Source organism: Schistocerca cancellata, chromosome 4, assembly GCF_023864275.1.
Source record: "Schistocerca cancellata isolate TAMUIC-IGC-003103 chromosome 4, iqSchCanc2.1, whole genome shotgun sequence".
In the NCBI taxonomy this organism is placed as follows: Eukaryota; Metazoa; Arthropoda; class Insecta; order Orthoptera; family Acrididae; genus Schistocerca; species Schistocerca cancellata.
The window spans coordinates 304076470-304094465 of NC_064629.1; the positions used below are offsets into that span (position 1 = coordinate 304076470).

A 17996-nucleotide genomic window follows, 5' to 3' on the forward strand; every position below is an offset into this window, starting at 1 on the left:
TTAGCTCGATGCGTAAGTTAGGCGAGAAGGTAAAGTTTGGCTGCGAGTTGGCAAAGCGAATGAATGTGAAAGCAAAACATGCCGGCCGCGGTGGTCTAGTGGTTCTAGGCGCGCAGTCCGGAACCGCGGGACTGCTACGGTCGCAGGTTCGAATCCTGCCTCGGGCATGGATGTGTGTGATGTCCTTAGGTTAGTTAGGTTTAAGTAGTTCTAAGTTCTAGGGGACTGATGACCACAGAAGTTAAGTCCCATAGGGCTCAGAGCCATTTGAACCAACCATTTTGAAAGCAAAACATCTGGTTGCGGTGACTGACTAATCTGTAGCGTAGCCCGAGGTCTAGGTTGGAATGGAAGATAGAAGTGTAGTTGCGAAGAGGTAAATGTAAATGTCGTGTGACTAGGGCCCTCCGTCAGGTAGACCGTTCGCCGGGTGTAAGTCTTTTGACTACACGCTACTTCGGCAACTTGCGCGTCGATGGGGATGAAACGATGATGATTAGGACAACACAACAACCAGTCCCTGAGCGGAGAAAAATCTCCGACCCAGCCGGGAATCGAACCCGGGCGCTTAGGATTGACATTCTGTCGCGCTGACCACTTTTTTTTATCTCATTTTGTTCGTTTTCGTTCGTTGCATCTGCTCGGGGCGGACGTCATAAGATATCCGTTTAAGTTCGTCGTTGATCCGTTAACTCAGTTTTTTTTCTTTTTTTTTTTTCATTGCAGAGGGCAGCTAACACTGACCGAACACGTTGGGCTACCGTGCCGGCTACCACGCAGCTGCCGGGGTCGGACGTTGTGAACAGCTGATACCAACAAATATCATCGTAAATTGGCTGTCTGATGGAATTCAGAGAGGGTCGAAAAAATGCTTCCTTTACTGCGTTGAATTTCCGATCAAGGAAGTGTTGATAAGAATTATCAAAGAAAAGATCCTCCCTGGGACGACGATCGCCAGACTGCTTCAATTCATACAACAGCCTACTACAGGGTGTTTCAAAAATGACCGGTATATTTGAAACGGCAATAAAAACTAAACGAGCAGCGATAGAAATACACCGTTTGTAGCAATATGCTTGGGACAACAGTACATTTTCAGGCAGACAAATTTTCGAAATTACAGTAGTTACAATTTTCAACAACAGATGGCGCTGCGGTCTGGGAAACTCTATAGTACGATATTTTCCACATATCCACCATGCGTAGTAATAATATGGCGTAGTCTCTGAATGAAATTACCCGAAACCTTTGACAACGTGTCTGGCGGAATGGCTTCAAATGCAGATGAGATGTACTGCTTCAGCTGTTAAATTGTTTCTGGATTCTGGCGGTACACCTGGTCTTTCAAGTGTCCCCACAGAAAGAAGTCACAGGGGTTCATGTCTGGCGAATAGGGAGGCCAATCCACGCCGCCTCCTGTATGTTTCGGATAGCCCAAAGCAATCACACGATCATCGAAATATTCATTCAGGAAATTAAAGACGTCGGCCGTGCGATGTGGCCGGGCACCATCTTGCATAAACCACGAGGTGTTCGCAGTGTCGTCTAAGGCAGTTTGTACCGCCACAAATTCACGAAGAATGTCCAGATAGCGTGATGCACTAATCGTTTCGGATCTGAAAAATGGGCCAATGATTCCTTTGGAAGAAATGGCGGCCCAGACCAGTACTTTTTGAGGATGCAGGGACGATGGGACTGTAACATGGGGCTTTTCGGTTCCCCATATGCGCCAGTTCTGTTTATTGACGAAGCCGTCCAGGTAAAAATAAGCTTCGTCAGTAAACCAAATGCTACCCACATGCATATCGCCGTCATCAATCCTGTGCACTATATCGTTAGCAAATGTCTCTCGTGCAGCAATGGTAGCGGCGCTGAGGGGTTGCCGCGTTTGAATTTTGTATGGATAGAGGTATAAACTCTGGCGCATGAGACGATACGTGGACGTTGGCGTCATTTGGACCGCAGCTGCAACACGGCGAACGGAAACCCGAGGCCGCTGTTGGATCACCTGCTGCACTAGCTGCGCGTTGCCCTCTGTGGTTGCCGTACGCTGTCGCCCTATCTTTCCAGCACGTTCATCCGTCACGTTCCCAGTCGGTTGAAATTTTTCAAACAGATCCTTTATTGTTTCGCTTTTCGGTCCTTTGGTTACATTAAACCTTCGTTGAAAACTTCGTCTTGTTGCAACAACACTGTGTTCTAGGCGGTGGAATTCCAACACCAGAAAAATCCTCTGTTCTAAGGAATAAACCATGTTGTCTACAGCACACTTGCACGTTGTGAACAGCACACGCTTACAGGAGAAAGACGACGTACAGAATGGCGCACCCACAGACTGCGTTATCTTCTATATCTTTCACATCACTTGCAGCGCCATCTGTTGTTGAAAATTGTAACTACTGTAATTTCGAAAGTTTGTCCGCCTGAAAATGTACTGTTGTCCCAAGCATATTGCAACAAATGGTGTATTTCTATCGCTGCTCATTTAGTTTTTATTGCCGTTTCAAATATACCGGTCATTTTTGAAACACCCTGTATGTACGGAAGGTTTTCAACACCATAGAGTGAATCATTGTCTGAAGACTGTTTCGTTCACACATAGAATGTGGAGAAAATGTGGCAGAGGCAGAAGTGCCATCCCTTGATATGGCAGAAAGACCGAATATTTCGTGTATTACCTAGCTTAGTATACGTCCCATCGAGCGTATCTTTCGACAGAAAGATTACAACACTGTTTCACTGGAGCGGGTAAACTTTACCCACCTGGTGAAACTGGGATGCAATAATTCTCTCGAAGAATGCTGCAGACATGGCTAGCCCTTTCGGGGAAAGCGATGCCTTCACTTGCCTTGTTATGTTATACCATTGCTTCCGTTGGTACTGTACACTTTGGGACACCTACTTCATTCCTGCCTCATACTTAATACTTATTCGTTGTTTGTGTTTGTGCATTGAAAATGTGATGATGTGATTGGCTGATTACATAACGTGTACTATGCTCTGATTCTGTGCTGTGATTGGCTGGCGAGATCATTTGCCCTGTGCTCTGTTCGGTGTTGAAAGTTTGGTGCTTTTGGCACCATGTCTGGTGCTTTTTAAATGCATCTGATGCCAGAGTTATGTAATTAATTCCATGGCAAAAATCCGGTGCTACTTTTTCAAATAATTAGCGCTGAACCTGGTGCTATTGAAAATAAAAGATATTATCAAATAAACAATTTAAACTGATACTGCAAGCAACCGAAAACAACGGCTAATCAGCTCTTAGAGAAACCTTTCTTCGCCGTCTGCCACGCGTATTCATTACAAAGTTTTAAATGTGGCACAATTCGACGGATCTGCTGCCCGCACCGCGTTCCCAAGTAAGATTACCTGCATTCGTGTGATCTAAAATGGAACGTTGGTGGCATAAAGTCCTCTCCCACTCTTCCCCCTCAGCAGACTGGGATTCCCCGAGATTGTTTGATCAGTTTAGGCGTGACAGAGCTATTGCGTTGATATTTGAATGTGGTGGACAGTGAATGGTGAGACAGTTTTTGTTGATGTTTGCGCAAATATGTTATACGTCTGCAAGACATATTGTGCAGTGATGTGGACATTTGCGGAAAGGAAACTACACACACTTATTACCGTTATAATTAAATATATACTACTAGTCAGCTAACAGTCATGTGGAAACCGCAATATTCTCGACGATTTCGAAGTCAGAGAGATGTAAACGGTGGGTAATAAGAGTGAAGGGAAGCTGCACTAAATATTATTGCACATATAGCAAGGTCTAATTACTTGCCAAGTTGGGGCATTTAGAGAAGTACAGTAAAACAAATAAGCACATAAAAGCAGAGGAACCATTCAGTGGCATCCGGCAGCGTGCTTTACCATAAAGCCAACCAGACAAGCATCGAAGTTGGTGGACGGGCGGTTCGCAGAACATTGTTCATTTCTGACCGTGAACTACATGTGTGACCTGTGTAAATCCTTCTTTTTCTGGCAGTAAAGCAGCAGTGGATAACTGTATCGTACAAAATGCACAGCAATTGCCCGTAACGTGTTAGCACCACATTTGAGCAATTGTTAGTAAGTGACTTAGGAGGTCAAGGATATAGCTTAATTTTAGAGGAAACAAATGACACTTCAACAACAAAATTACTAGGAATTGTGGTTAAGTACTCTTCTATTGCAAGAAATATAATCGTTAATACCGTAGGTACCTAGAAATTTTACAGTTAGACGAACGCACTGCAAATGGAATTATAGAGGTTTTTAAAAACCATATTCCTAAAACAGAGATGAATTTAAATAAGCTTATTGCTACAGGCACAGATAATGCCTCTGTCATGGTAGGAATTAACAATGGGGTTTATGCTAAACTGAGAAGAGAAATTCCCCATCTGCCATTAATTAAATGCATGTGCCATTCCTTGAAACCTGTGGTTTCACATTCTGCCGGTGAGTTTCTGTAAACGAATTTGGTATTCTTAATTAAAGAGACATACACATCCCGATGTGGGGGACATTACACATAAAGAACTACGTGCTACAGCAGATGACGGTGATTTGCCATTAAAACTAATTCAGATGAGTGAGGCGAGACGGTTATCCATTGAAAGTTCAGTAACCCGAACATTACAGCAACGGTTGGAGCTTAAAACTCATGTTGAAATCTCGAGATTGAGAGAATGCATTATATGACCGAGCTTTTGTTTTCTATGTATAAGGATGAATCTAACTACTTGTGTTTTTTTTTCTTAAGCCTATTCTACAGAAAGTTCAGAATGTAAATAATAAATTTGAATCGAAAAGTCAGGATCCCACAAAGCCATTGAATGACCTGATCTTACCCACTAAGTAACTATGTTCAAAAATTATGATTCCTAGATTCCAGTTAGATACGCTGAATTCCAAAGTTGAGGATCACCTATGGGCACTTCCCTAGCTTGGATTTTAATGCGAGACAAAACTTCCTTCAGGTAAGCTTTTTGTTAGTGAAGTTAAACAGTTGCGTCAGAGATGTGTTAAATTCCTTCCACAACTTATAAAACAAGTGCGGCAACGGCTTCCTGGTATCATTAAAGTTCTTCAGATATGTCGCTCTTTCCTTTGCGAGTGTCAAGTACCAGTAAAATGTCATGTTATAGAAGTGGCAATGCAGTTTGTTCAAGATCCCGGTATCGTTACGTTAATATATAATCAGTATAAAAATTTACACCACATAAAATGGACTGAAGTAATGGACACAGTAGAATTTTATTGTGAAGTTGCTTCATACAGAGGTGCTAGTGGAGAAAACCCATTTTATGAAATTGTGAAAATCGCAATTTCCATACTTTCCTTTCCCGAACGCCGATGTTGAAAGGGTCTTAAGCCAAGTAAATGTAATAAAAACAAAACAATAAAATAGAATGAATGTGAGAACCTTGCAAGTTTGGCAATAAGATATAAACTTATAAATGCAGGTAAATGTTGTTGCGACCATATCATCATCGTCGAAGGATAATGCTGTTTTTGTGACAGATTCTGACGAAAAGGGCGATTTTGAAATTGAGTAGGCATACAGCGTACGCAGTTTACATAATTGTACGTGATAATATTCGATATAGTCTCCGTCATGTGTCGTGGTATAATTGTAACGCTACCTCTAGGGCCGTTTAAATTGATTCAAGTTTGTAACTTCACTATACGTTATATAACTAGTTTTCTAGTCAACATTCTTTACATGGCGGGAGACGTATCGAATGCTAACAGTGCTTGTTAATTGATACCTCTAGTGCCTTTCTGGTACTTTTGAGAGGATTCGATGCGTTTTTGATTTCCCGTGTTGGCAACACTGGCCCTGATTGTCTAACAGGGGCACATCGCACAGACGCACGCAGTATTGATTCACGGTTTGCGAAACTGTCGTGCGGTACTTGGTGGCTTTCGTATTTATACGTGCGTATTCCGAAAATATGTAGTTTTAATGATACAGCGCATTAAAGATCTATCCAAGACCCGTTTTTTTTCGGGTTGTGGTACAGTGCCAAGAAGTCCGGTACCGATTTACAAAAACTGCTAACAGGTGTGACGTTTACAATCAATATCTATTATGAATAAACATATATCAGTGTGTATTATCAAGTCTACCTGTACTGAACCATGCAAGCATGCTCATTATTCTTAATCTACCACCCAGGCACCGACAAAAAAATCAAATAATATCTTACATACCGGTACGTACCAATTCTTTAACTTTCTTAATTACCCATTAATGCTGCATAGTGTTAAATTTCTGTTTCAATGTGCTGTTCTCGTAAAATTTAATTGAATGATGTGCTGAAAGTAATAAGTAGGTTATTTTTGATTTTTTGACGCTTACAAAATTATATTTTTGAAAATTTTCGTAACTTACGAGAGGTGTGGATAACTTCTATTTCGTAGTAAATCAGCGTTTGTGACTCACAGTTACTGCAAAAGAGTAGAACACCGCGTACGTCAGCGTATATCAACGCAAATAAGCGTACATTTTACGGAAGTTACCGTTGTCCTATGCATAAACTGATTCGTAGTATTTAATCGGCGTTGGTGATTAGTTGCAGTAGCAGATATTGCAACTAACATATTGTGTGACATTTAGTTTTCCCTTTCAAGAGGAGTATATATTATATGCTTGCTTATTTATCGTAAATAAATTAACTCTATTTTGGAGTTTTTCAGCGGCTATAATTAACGTCAAAAAGTCTTAGGAAACTAGCAATTTTTACCGCAGGTTTTTCTGTTGCCAGAGACCCCATCTCGTAGAATACGTACTGAAAAGTCACCTCGTTAGTTACGGGTTAACAACTTTCAATACCCGTTTAATGACTTAATACTATGAATGGTAGGTTGAATAAAGTTGGAACAATTCTAACGCTTTTTACAGTATGAGCTTATCTCTCTCAGCGACTAGTTTGCTTCATAACATTTTTCACTAAATATTTTTATACGACAAAATTGGATCAGTTTGCCTAGTCATATGTAAAATCTCATTTCTCATATCTGGCGGCTATAATTAAAGTGTATCTGTTCACGTGGGTCCAGTGTGGGCTGTAATTACCGTACGACAGCGAAACTCGATAGGTATGTTAATACGGATATCGATTTAGGGTAGAGGAAAATTAATTCCAGTTTTGGCCGCCAGGAGAAAATCTAGCGCTGTACAACATCCCGACGTCATCTCCGGTGCCCCTACCGAACAAATTGTGTAAGTAGTGGTTAATAATGAAATCAACATTACACCGTTCTCACTTGTTTGATCTTTTCTGCCTGCATCCCATTCCTAGTCCATTGGATATGGAAACATTTCTATACGCTCATTTTGCTTTCAGAGCACATCTAAAATTGGTTCTGATTTTCTTCAGAGTGAGTCGTCTCCACATTTATACGTTAGAATATCCACCAAGTTACGCTGGCATACGATAATTACAGCCCACACTGAATCTCTGTAAGTAGCTGCATGTTAACTATAGCCACCCAGTACGTAACATAATATAATGTACACTTACTTACTGGTGTCCAAAATTAAAACGACAAACCACTATTTCCCCTCCCTGTATCTAATTCACGATATAATCATAACTGTCAAAAGATGACCGTATGATCGTTTCCTGCATGGAAGATAGCATTCTGGTTAACAGATAACCATGTCGACGATGACTTTAGGGCATCTGTCAAACAGGATAGTGTTTGGCGGATAGTCCCACATCCACAATCACTGTGTACACAGACACAGACGGTGCACTATGGCACAGAAAAGACACCTACCAGGCTCTTTGCGGTGGTGGGCCATGGGAAGAATGGAAGCAGGGCAGTCGCAAACTGATGTGGCCTGATGACTTAATAAGAATCATTCTGTTGTTTTTCGAATGTGATGACAGTTTATAGAGATCTGAACTGTATCCCGAAGACCAGGGCGTGACTGGCCATGTGTAACATCAGAAAGAGAGAACCGTTATTTGGCTGTAAGGGCACGATGGTACCACCTTATTACTGCACTGCAACTGGCATCTGACCTCGCAGCATCCAATGGACGTGTTGTATCGAGCAAACGGCGTACAGAAGGCTTTGGCAGAGTGGCCTTTATTGTCAGAGACCCACCGTTTGTTTACCTCTGACGTGTCTTCACAGAAGGGAATGTCTAGAGTGGAGCCATCAACATACCACCTTGACGGTGGAACAGTGGGCCTAGTTCTTTCCTCAGATGAGTCCTGATTTCGTCTGGACAGTGATTCTCGACGGTTTCGCATCTGGAGGGAATGTGGAAATATTATTTCGGGACCCAAACATTAAGGAAAGAGACTGATGTCGAGGATGATCTGTAATGGCGACGGTAGGGATTATGTTGACCACTTGAACACCTCTTCATGAAATTGTACAATTAAATTAGCAAGGTTTAACTGCTGTCAGGTATCATGAAGAGATATTTGGACCTCACATGCAGCTGTTGCTAGGTGCTATGCGCCCAGACTTCGTATTGCTGGACGATAGTGCTCGGCCTTGTAGAGCATGCGTGGTTCACATTTTGTTGGAAATGACAGATATTGCATGCATGATGTGGCCCCCTCACTTTCCCGATTTGACATCCATAGAGCATGTCTGGGATGCACTAGGGTCATGGGTTGCATCACCTCAGTATCCACCAACCACTCTGCAAGACTTGCAAGCAGTGCAGCAGGAAGAATGGGCATTACTACCTCAACATGAGATTGATGGCATTCACAGCATGCAACGCCGTTTGCCAGCTCGTATTGCTGCCAGAGGTGGTCACACCCCATAATGAGTGCATTAACCAGTTGTCAGAATGTGTCTGTAAATCCGCTATATTGGAAAAAATGAAGAACGTTTTTGTCTACCATAATGGATGTTTCAGTTGTTTACGTTCTGTATTCTTCGTATTGTTTCTAGTTTACTATCACCTGATTATACTGTTTTGTGGCAAAATAAACGCAACCTTTCAAAATTTTGGTTTGTTACTTCAATTTTGGACACCAGTGTAGCTTGTGAGATAACTACTAAGAATACGGCTAACTACTGTCAGGTTTGCGTTCAGTATTAATGCATTTGACAGAATACATTCCAGATAATGCTAGATATAAACGAGTTCGTCAACTAAGCCCTGAAGGCCCAAGTGATGCCACCAGCTTCCGTGTCATCCTTGGCGATAAGGTGTCCTGCAGATATGGGATGGAGGTCATGTGGTCAATACACTGCTTTCCAGATCTTATAGCCACTACTACTTAATCAAGTGGCCCATCAGTTGGCATCATGAGCCTGAGTGCACACCATACTAGTCCTCTCACCAAGGGAAATCCTTGGCAGTTCCTGGAATCGAACCCAGGTCCTCTGCACAGTAGCCATCTATGCTGCCCACTCAGCTATAGAGGCAAACTAGTTGTGCATATGGGAATTATGAAACCTGGTGCATATTTCCTGGAGACATGGATTTTGAAGGTCTGGACCACCAGTAAATCATGGTCTATAGGAACAAGCAGCAATAGAAATTTTATTAATCGCCTGTAGATCAAGTGGGGCAATTAGGGGCACTAGTACTCCCCCCCCCCCCTGCCCCCCCCTGCCCCCCCCCCCTTCACACACATGATCTGGAGTACATAGTTTTTCAAAGTTTTAAACATGACTGCTTGGTTCATTGGTTCAGTGACCGTATCTAAATTAAAATTGAAACAAACGAACTCTCGGTCACTATTATTTTTACTCTTATTCACCAGGTTTCAACACTTATAAGAGTGCCTTCATCATAATTAAAACAATTAAAATAGTCTATAACATAGTTACAAATTTATAGGAAAAGACATTTTTTTATATTAAAAAAAAGTGTAAGTACTGACTAACAATAAAAGACAGAGGCAATATTTACATGTTACATATAAAATAATTAACAGTCCAGAAGGGCTTTAGTCTCATAATATATAAAAAGGAATGCGTGAAGGCGAGTCACTATGGGCTGCTCGTACCTGTACAGCCACAGGTTGTAACGGACTGAGGCACCCACATTAACACGTCTTTATTGTTAATCAGTACTTACACTTTTTTATATAAAAAATGTCTTTTCCTATAAATTTGTAACTATGTTATAGGCCATTTTAATTGTTTTAATTCTGACAAAGGCACTCTTAGAAGTGTTGAAGCTTGGTCAATGAGACTAAAAATAATAGTGACCGAGGGCTCATTTGTTTCAATTTCACATAGTTTTTATTGATTACAGAATTCTCATACACTTCTGAAAGTGATTTCCCCCATGACACTGCTCAAACCTCTCATTTAGCTGATTGTAGCATTACATGGCTGATTGCAGTGAGACAATACTATGGCTTCTCGAATCTGACCAACTCATTCATATAAAAAATGGCGATTTTAGAATCTTGCACACTCAGTCCCTGCCCCCTCCTTTGCATAAATTCCTGTGGAAGCCCATGCTGCAGATATATGTACGCAAGTGGACACCAAAACAATCAATTTGTCCTCTCTGTATGCTGGTGACAGTCTAGACCAGTTGGTGCTCTTCTGAAATCCCTTTACATTAAAAATAATCCACCAACAATGTTTCTTTTACATCATGCATTCAGTATGTCGCCATACATTTAATAATATCACCAGTGGTTGCACATAGCACTCTGATGATGTGCTTTAACTTGAATGGCATCAGACAACACATGACAGACTTATCTTAAAATTTTGATAATTTGTCCTCACCGAGTATTGTAAGAATGTGTACTGCCAACTACATAAGAGTTCCACAGATTCTATTGTGACAGAATTAGAACAGTGCATATCTGGAAGCATACAGTCAATCGTTCATCCAGTTCTTCCTCTTTGAATGGAACAGGGAAAGGGGGGAAGAGGCACGATATTGAGACATACTGGTATGATACACACACTTGTAAATTATGTGGTGACTTGTGAAATATATAAATGTAGAAGCAGGCACTGCTAGTATGAGTTAGAATGGAATGTTGTGTGTTACAGGGAATGGCGATTCTGTCCCAACCAAACATTGTGAGGATGGTAGAAATTTCTACAAAGAAAGAGAGAGACAATCCACACCTTTAAGGTGAACTACATGCAAATAAGGTAAATTGGTAATGGAAGTGAAACATTGTGGCAAATGGTAGGAAATGTACAACTCAAAACCAGACTACTATCACTGTCAGAGAATAGTATATCTATTTTGGCCAGTTTGTAAATTTGACTGGAGATGTATTATCACAAATCTTTTCACACTTTCATCTAGGCTAGCAAGATTTGGAAGACATTCAGCTGTTCTGAGATTAAATGTGGCAGCAAAACTGAAAAATAATTAAAGATATCTTGCGATCAGTGTGTCCTTCCTATTTTGACCTACGCCCATGAGACCTGGACACTTCATGAATATACAAGACAGAAATTTAGAACTGAGCAGCAAGGTATGGAAAGGTCTGTGTTAAGATTTACAAGGAAAGACAAAAGGGACAGAAGACAGATCAATTACCAATGTCAAAGGCATTATGGATAGAACAGCTTCTACGAAATGGCAATGGAGTGGTCATGTTGCCAGAAGAAATCATAACTGATGGACAAAGGCAATGCTGGAATGGAGTGAAAGAGGCAGGAGACACAGACCACAACAAAGATCGCCATACTGATGAGGCAGAGACCTGTGGAAGGTTGCTGGAGTTAAGTGGCTTGAATATTGCCCAAGACTGTTGATCATGGAAGAAGAAGTTGCAGATGTGACTGATGATGATGATGATGACGATGATGTTGATGATGATTGATGATTGGTGATGATTTCAACTTCATCATCACCATCATCATTATCATGTTCTGAACAATACGTCACACCCCAGGTCATATCGTTGAGAGAACAGCCACTATGAAATGGTGATAGGGTGGGCATGTTGCCAGAGGAAGTGATAACCGATGGACAAAGGCCCTGCTGGAATGAAGTGAAAGAGGTAAGAGACTGACAGACCACAACGAAGATCGCCATACTAATGAGGCAGAGACCTGTGGAAGATTGCTGGTGTTAACTGGCTTGAATATTGCCCAAGACAGTTGATCATGGAAAAAGAAGTTGCAGATGTGACCGAAATGAGGTTGGGGGGGGGGGGGGTGATTATGATGATGATTGTTGATGATTTCAACTTCATTGTCATCAGCAACATTTTTATCGTGATCTGAACAACACCTCACACCCCAGGTCATATTGTGGAGAGAACAGCCACTATGAAATGGTGATAGGGTGGGCAAGTTGCCATAAGTGATAACCAATAGACAAAGGTACTCCTGGAATAGAGTGAAGAAGCCAAGAGACTGCCAGATCATGATGAAGATCACCACACTGATGAGGCAGAGACCTGCTGGAGTTAACTGGCTTGAATATTGCCCAAGTCTGTTGATCATGGAAGAAGAAGTTGCAGATGTGACTGAGATGATGATGATGAGGATGATGTTGATGATGATTGATGATTGGTGATGATTTCAACATCATCATTAGCATCATTTTTATCATTATCTGAGCAACAGGTCACACCCCAGGTCATATCGTGGAGAGAACAGGCACTATGAAATGGTGATAGGGTGGACATGTTGCCAGAAGAAGTGATAACCAATGGACCAAAGCACTGCTGGAATGGACTGAAGGAGCCAAGAGACTGACGGACCATGATGAAGATCGCCATACTGATGAGCCATTGACCTATGGAAGATTGCTGGAGTTAATCAGCTTGAATACTGCCCAAGACTGGTGATCATGGCTAAATGGTTCAAATGGCTCTGAGCACTATAGGACTCAACTGCTGTGGTCATAAGTCCCCTAGAACTTCGAACTACTTAAACCTAACTAACCTAAAGACATCACACACATCCATGCCCGAGGCAGGATTCAAATCTGCGACCGTAGCGGTCGCGCGGTTCCAGACTGGAGCGCCCAGAACCGCTCGGCCACTCCGGCCGGGTTGATCATGGAAGAAGAAGTTGCAGACACGACGGAGATGGTGATGATGACGATGATGACGTTGATAATTGATTCTTATTTCAACTTCATCATCATCAGCATCGTTTTTCTCCTGATCTAAACAACATGTCACATCCCAGGTCGTATTGTGGAGAGAACAGCCACTATGAAATGGTGATACGGTGGGCTTGTTGCCAGAAGAAGTGATAACCGATAGACAAAGGCACTGCTGGAATGGAGTGAAAGAGGTAAGAGACTGACGGACCACGATGAAGATCGCCATAGTGATGAGGTATATGTGGAAGATTGCTAGAGTTAATTGGCTTCAATATTGCTCAAGACTGTTGATCGTGGAAGAAGAAGTTGCAGACGTGACAGAGATGGTGATGACAATGATGTTGATGATGATTGATGATTGATGCTGATTTCTACATCATCCTCATCAGCATCATTGTTATCATGATCTGAACAACACCTCATACCCCAGGTCATATTGTGGAGAGAACAGGCACTATGAAATGATGATAGGGTGGGCATTTTGCCAGAAGAAGTGATAACTGACAGACAAAGGCACTGCTGGAATGGAGTGAAAGAGGTAAGAGACTGACGGACCGTGATGAAGATCGCAATAGTGATGAGGCATCTGTGGAAGATTGCTAGAGTTAATTGGCTTCAATATTGCTCAAGACTGTTGATCATGGAAGAAGAAGTTGCACACGTGACGGAGGTGATGGTGATGACGATGATGTTGATGATAATTGATTCGGATTTCAACTTCATCATCATCAGCATCATTTCTATCATGATCTAATCAACACCTCACACCCCAGGTTGTATTGTAGAGGGAACAGCCATTATGAAATGGTGATAGGATGGGCTTGTTGCCAGAAGAAGTGATAACCGATAGACAAAGGCACTGCTGGAATGGAATGAAAGAGGTAAGAGACTGACGGACCACGATGAAGATCACCATAGTGATGAGGCATCTGTGGAAGATTGCTAGAGTTAACTGGCTTGAATACTGCCCAAGACTGTTGATCATGGAAGAAGAAGTTGCAGACGTGACAGAGATGGTGATGACAATGATGTTGATGATGATTGATGATTGATGCTGATTTCAACATCATCCTCATCAGCATCATTTTTATCGTGATCTGAACAACAGCTCACACCCCAGGTTATATTGTGGAGAGAACAGCCACTATGAAATGGTGATAGGGTGGGCATGTTGCCAGAAGAAGTGATAACTGATAGACAAAGGCACTGCTGCAATGGAGTGAAAGAGGTAAGAGACTGATGGACCACGATGAAGATCACCATAGTGATGAGGCATCTGTGGAAGATTGCTAGAGTTAACTGGCTTCAGTATTGCCCAAGACTGTTGATCATGGAAGAAGAAGTTGCAGACGTGACAGAGATGATGGTGATGATGATGATGTTGATGATGATTGATGATTGATGCTGATTTCAACATCATCATCAGCATCATTTTTATCATGATCTGAGCAACACCAGCCACACCCCGGGTCTTCTTCGCTTGCTGAGGCATATGTGTTCCTGTCCAAGTAGTTTAAATTTGTGGTTGTTCTCATGAGGTGAAATGGCATTTTTTATTTATTTATTTGGGCCTCAGACAATCTTATTGGATCGCTGTAATGCATAGATGATCACATAAAGACATATCATTGTAAAATACTGACCTATTCAGTAGACAAATACATATAAATTGATAAGTAGCATATTATCACTTACAAATCAGTTACAAATTGTAAAAGAACCCACCATGTATGTATACATCATACAATGAAAAACTCATACTAAAGTTTATACAAAACAATGTGATTTGTTGCAAGCAGAGTCTTGAGACCTGTGTGGAGGGCACAAATTACAGTAATAGTTAGTTAGTCAGTTTTGTGTTCCATGGATGATATTGCATGAAAAATCTTAATGATGTGGAATGAGTAATTCTACATTCACATTGTTAACTAACTGGTAAATATGGCTACAAGCTGAACATTATGCTCCAGTTTATTCATTTTTATTTTCATTTGTTTATTTAAAAAACATAAAGATGTGAAGTAATAATTTCCTACCCACCATCTTTTGCATATTACAATACTAGATGTTCTCCTACCGAATAAGGGTGGTTGTCAAGGAGAAACTTTTTCAGTTTGTTTTCAAAATTTACTTTGTTGTCTGTCAGATATTTTATACTCTTTTTTTTTATGTGACAGTATTCATTAATTGGCTATACCATCAGTCACATAAAACTTTAATTTATATAGGAGAATAATGTGATTCATACAGTCAGATCCCTGGGATAGGTCACACAAAATACCAACCAGCACTATTTTATTATTTAATGTTTGTAAAATTTGGTGAATGAACATGTAAATGGCATTCTCAGTAGAGCAACTCTTCTGAAATCCAATCTGTGGATTACTGAGGATACTATTGTTACTCCAGTGAGATATGATACTAGAATACATCACCATCTCAAAAATTTTGGAAAATGATGTCAGCAGTGGAAGAGTTAGGTAGTTACTGACAGCTCCCCCATCTCCTTCCTTAAATAGGCGTTTGACAATGACATATTTCAGTCTCTGGAAAAATGCCTCGAGTTAGTGATGCATTACATATTTCAGATAAGACCTGTATGTGAAAAAATCTTTAGTACTCTATTGGAAACACCATCAAAACCAGCTGAGCATTTATTCTGGAGAGAATATATAATTTTCTTAATTCCAGAATGAGAAGCTGGTAATATAGTCATATGACTGAATTTTATGAGAGTTAATTTTCTCAACATACTGCTGTGATTTTTATCTTGATCTGTCTGTCCCTATACTTTGCACTATATTTAAGAAATGATTATTTGCTACCCATGACTCTTCATTTCTTCCATTTAGTTCAATAGTCATGTTATCCAGTTCTGTTCCTGGTTATCATGTCTTTTATTTCACTACATTCATCTACAGTTATACCATACTCCGCAAGCCACCCAATGATGTGTGGCAGAGGGTATTTTTGTATCATTAACTGAGCCCTCCAACTGTGTGTTCAACTCACAAATAGCTTGTGGGAAGAAAGATTGTCAGTAAGCCTCTGTATTGGCTCTAATTTCTCGTATTTTCTCCTCACGATCATTACACAAGACATGTGGGGGGGAAAGTGCTTTCAAAATTCCAATAGTAAATCTCTCTGTGATGCACAATGCCTCGCTTGTAACTTCTGCCAATGGAGTTTGCTGAGCATTTCTGTAACACTCTCGTGTCAGCTAATCAATCCCATGATTAGATGTGCTGATCTTCTTTGGATTTTCTCTATCTCTTCTATCAGTCCTATCTGGTAGGGATCCGAGATAGATGTACAGTACTCAAGTATTGGTTGAACAAGCACCTTATAAACCAATTCCATTGTGGATGAGTTACATTTCCTTAAGATTCTTCCTATGAATCTGAGTCTGGCATCTTCTTTTCCCACTATTTGTTTTATGTGGTCATTCCACTTAAGGCCACTTGGGATAGTTCATCCTAGATATTTTATGGTAGATATTGTTTCCAGCGGTTTGTCAGCTATACAGTACTCGATGTCTATTCCTATGTATGCGCAACAAGTTACATTTATTTATGCTCAGAGTCAACTGCCAGAGACTACATCATTCATCAATTCTCTGGAGGTCATTCTGCAAATTGTTACTATCTTCTGGTGTTGCTACTTTGTTACAGACAGCCACATCATTTGTGAACAGCCTTACAGATCAACCAGTGCTTTATACTAAATCATTTATGTATATATTGTAAACAGTAACAGTCCTATCATACTTCCTTGGGGTACTCCAGAAATTACCTTTACATCTGTCGATTTTGTTCTGTTAAGAGCAACGTGTTGAGTTTTACCTGCAAGGAAGTCTTGAAACCAGTCACAAATCTGCCCCAGTACTTGAGAAGCTCACTTTTTTTTCACTAAACAGGAGCGTGGGGTGGTGTCAAATCCCGTCCTGAAGTAAAGGAATATGGCATCAACCTGAGCGCCATTGTCTACGGTGCTGTGGACCTCATGGAGGAACAGAGTGAGCTGAGTTTTGCAGGATCCCAGTTTGTGGAATCCAAAAACACCATAGTTCTTGAGCATAGAACATGTTCCATAATTCTACAGCAGACTGACGTCAATGATATAGGTCTATAACTGTGTACAACCCTTTTTTAAAATGGGAATGACTTGCATTTTCTTCCAGTTGCTAAGTACTCTTCATCTCTTCATTGCTCAAGCAGTCTATGACAAATTACTGCTAGAAGGGGAACAAGTTATTTTGCATAATCTTTGTAGAATCTCGTCTGGTCCTGATGCCTTTCCTCTACTAAGTGATTTTAGTTGTTTTTCTGTTCCACAATCGGTTATCTCAATATCTGCCATTCTGATGTTTATATGACAATTGAAAGGAGGGACTGTGTTACGATCGTCCACTGTGAAACAATATTGGAAGACCTAATTCAATATTTTAGCCTTTTCTGTGTTATCTTCTGTTTCAATGCCAGTATGGTCACTGAATGAATGAATAAATGATTTTGACCCACTTACTGATTTTACATATGACCAAAACCTCTAATGGTTTTTACTCACATCAGTTGACAAAGTTTTACTTTCAAAGTCATTGAACGCTTCTCTCATTGTTCTCTTTACACTCATTTTTTCTTCGTTCAGCTTTTGTTTCTCAGCTAGGTTTTTACTTCCCTCGAATCTGAGATGAAAGCCTAGTTTACACGACGACATTGGGTTGCGCCACTCATTGTGTGGAATGAGTTGCACACAAATAGTTTCATATTTGACTGTAGACATGGCGAAACCAGTATACACATCAGTTTCATTGTTTTGTGGGTGCCTGAGTTGTGTCTGAAATGAAAGTTTTGGCAACTGCACGTCGCACGAAATGTGATGGAGTTAAAGCTTGTTGTGTGGAATCGCTGCATAAGAAAAAAATGTTTCGATTCGTGTCTGGATAAAGAAAAGACATCAGCTCGGTTGCTCA

The 17996-nt window shown here is 40.8% G+C and overlaps 1 long non-coding RNA gene across 2 annotated transcripts in view; it reads left to right on the plus strand.

Annotated features, from left to right (window-relative positions):
* Positions 1 to 5941: 5941 nt before the first annotated feature.
* Positions 5942 to 17996, plus strand: part of LOC126183668 (uncharacterized) — a 76689-nt gene continuing 64634 nt past the window's right edge. For both annotated transcript variants that reach the window (XR_007536787.1, XR_007536788.1), the window contains exons 1-3: positions 5942 to 6058; positions 6173 to 6209; positions 10999 to 11103. This is a non-coding gene — a long non-coding RNA (uncharacterized LOC126183668). The remainder of the gene's footprint in view (positions 6059 to 6172; positions 6210 to 10998; positions 11104 to 17996) is intronic.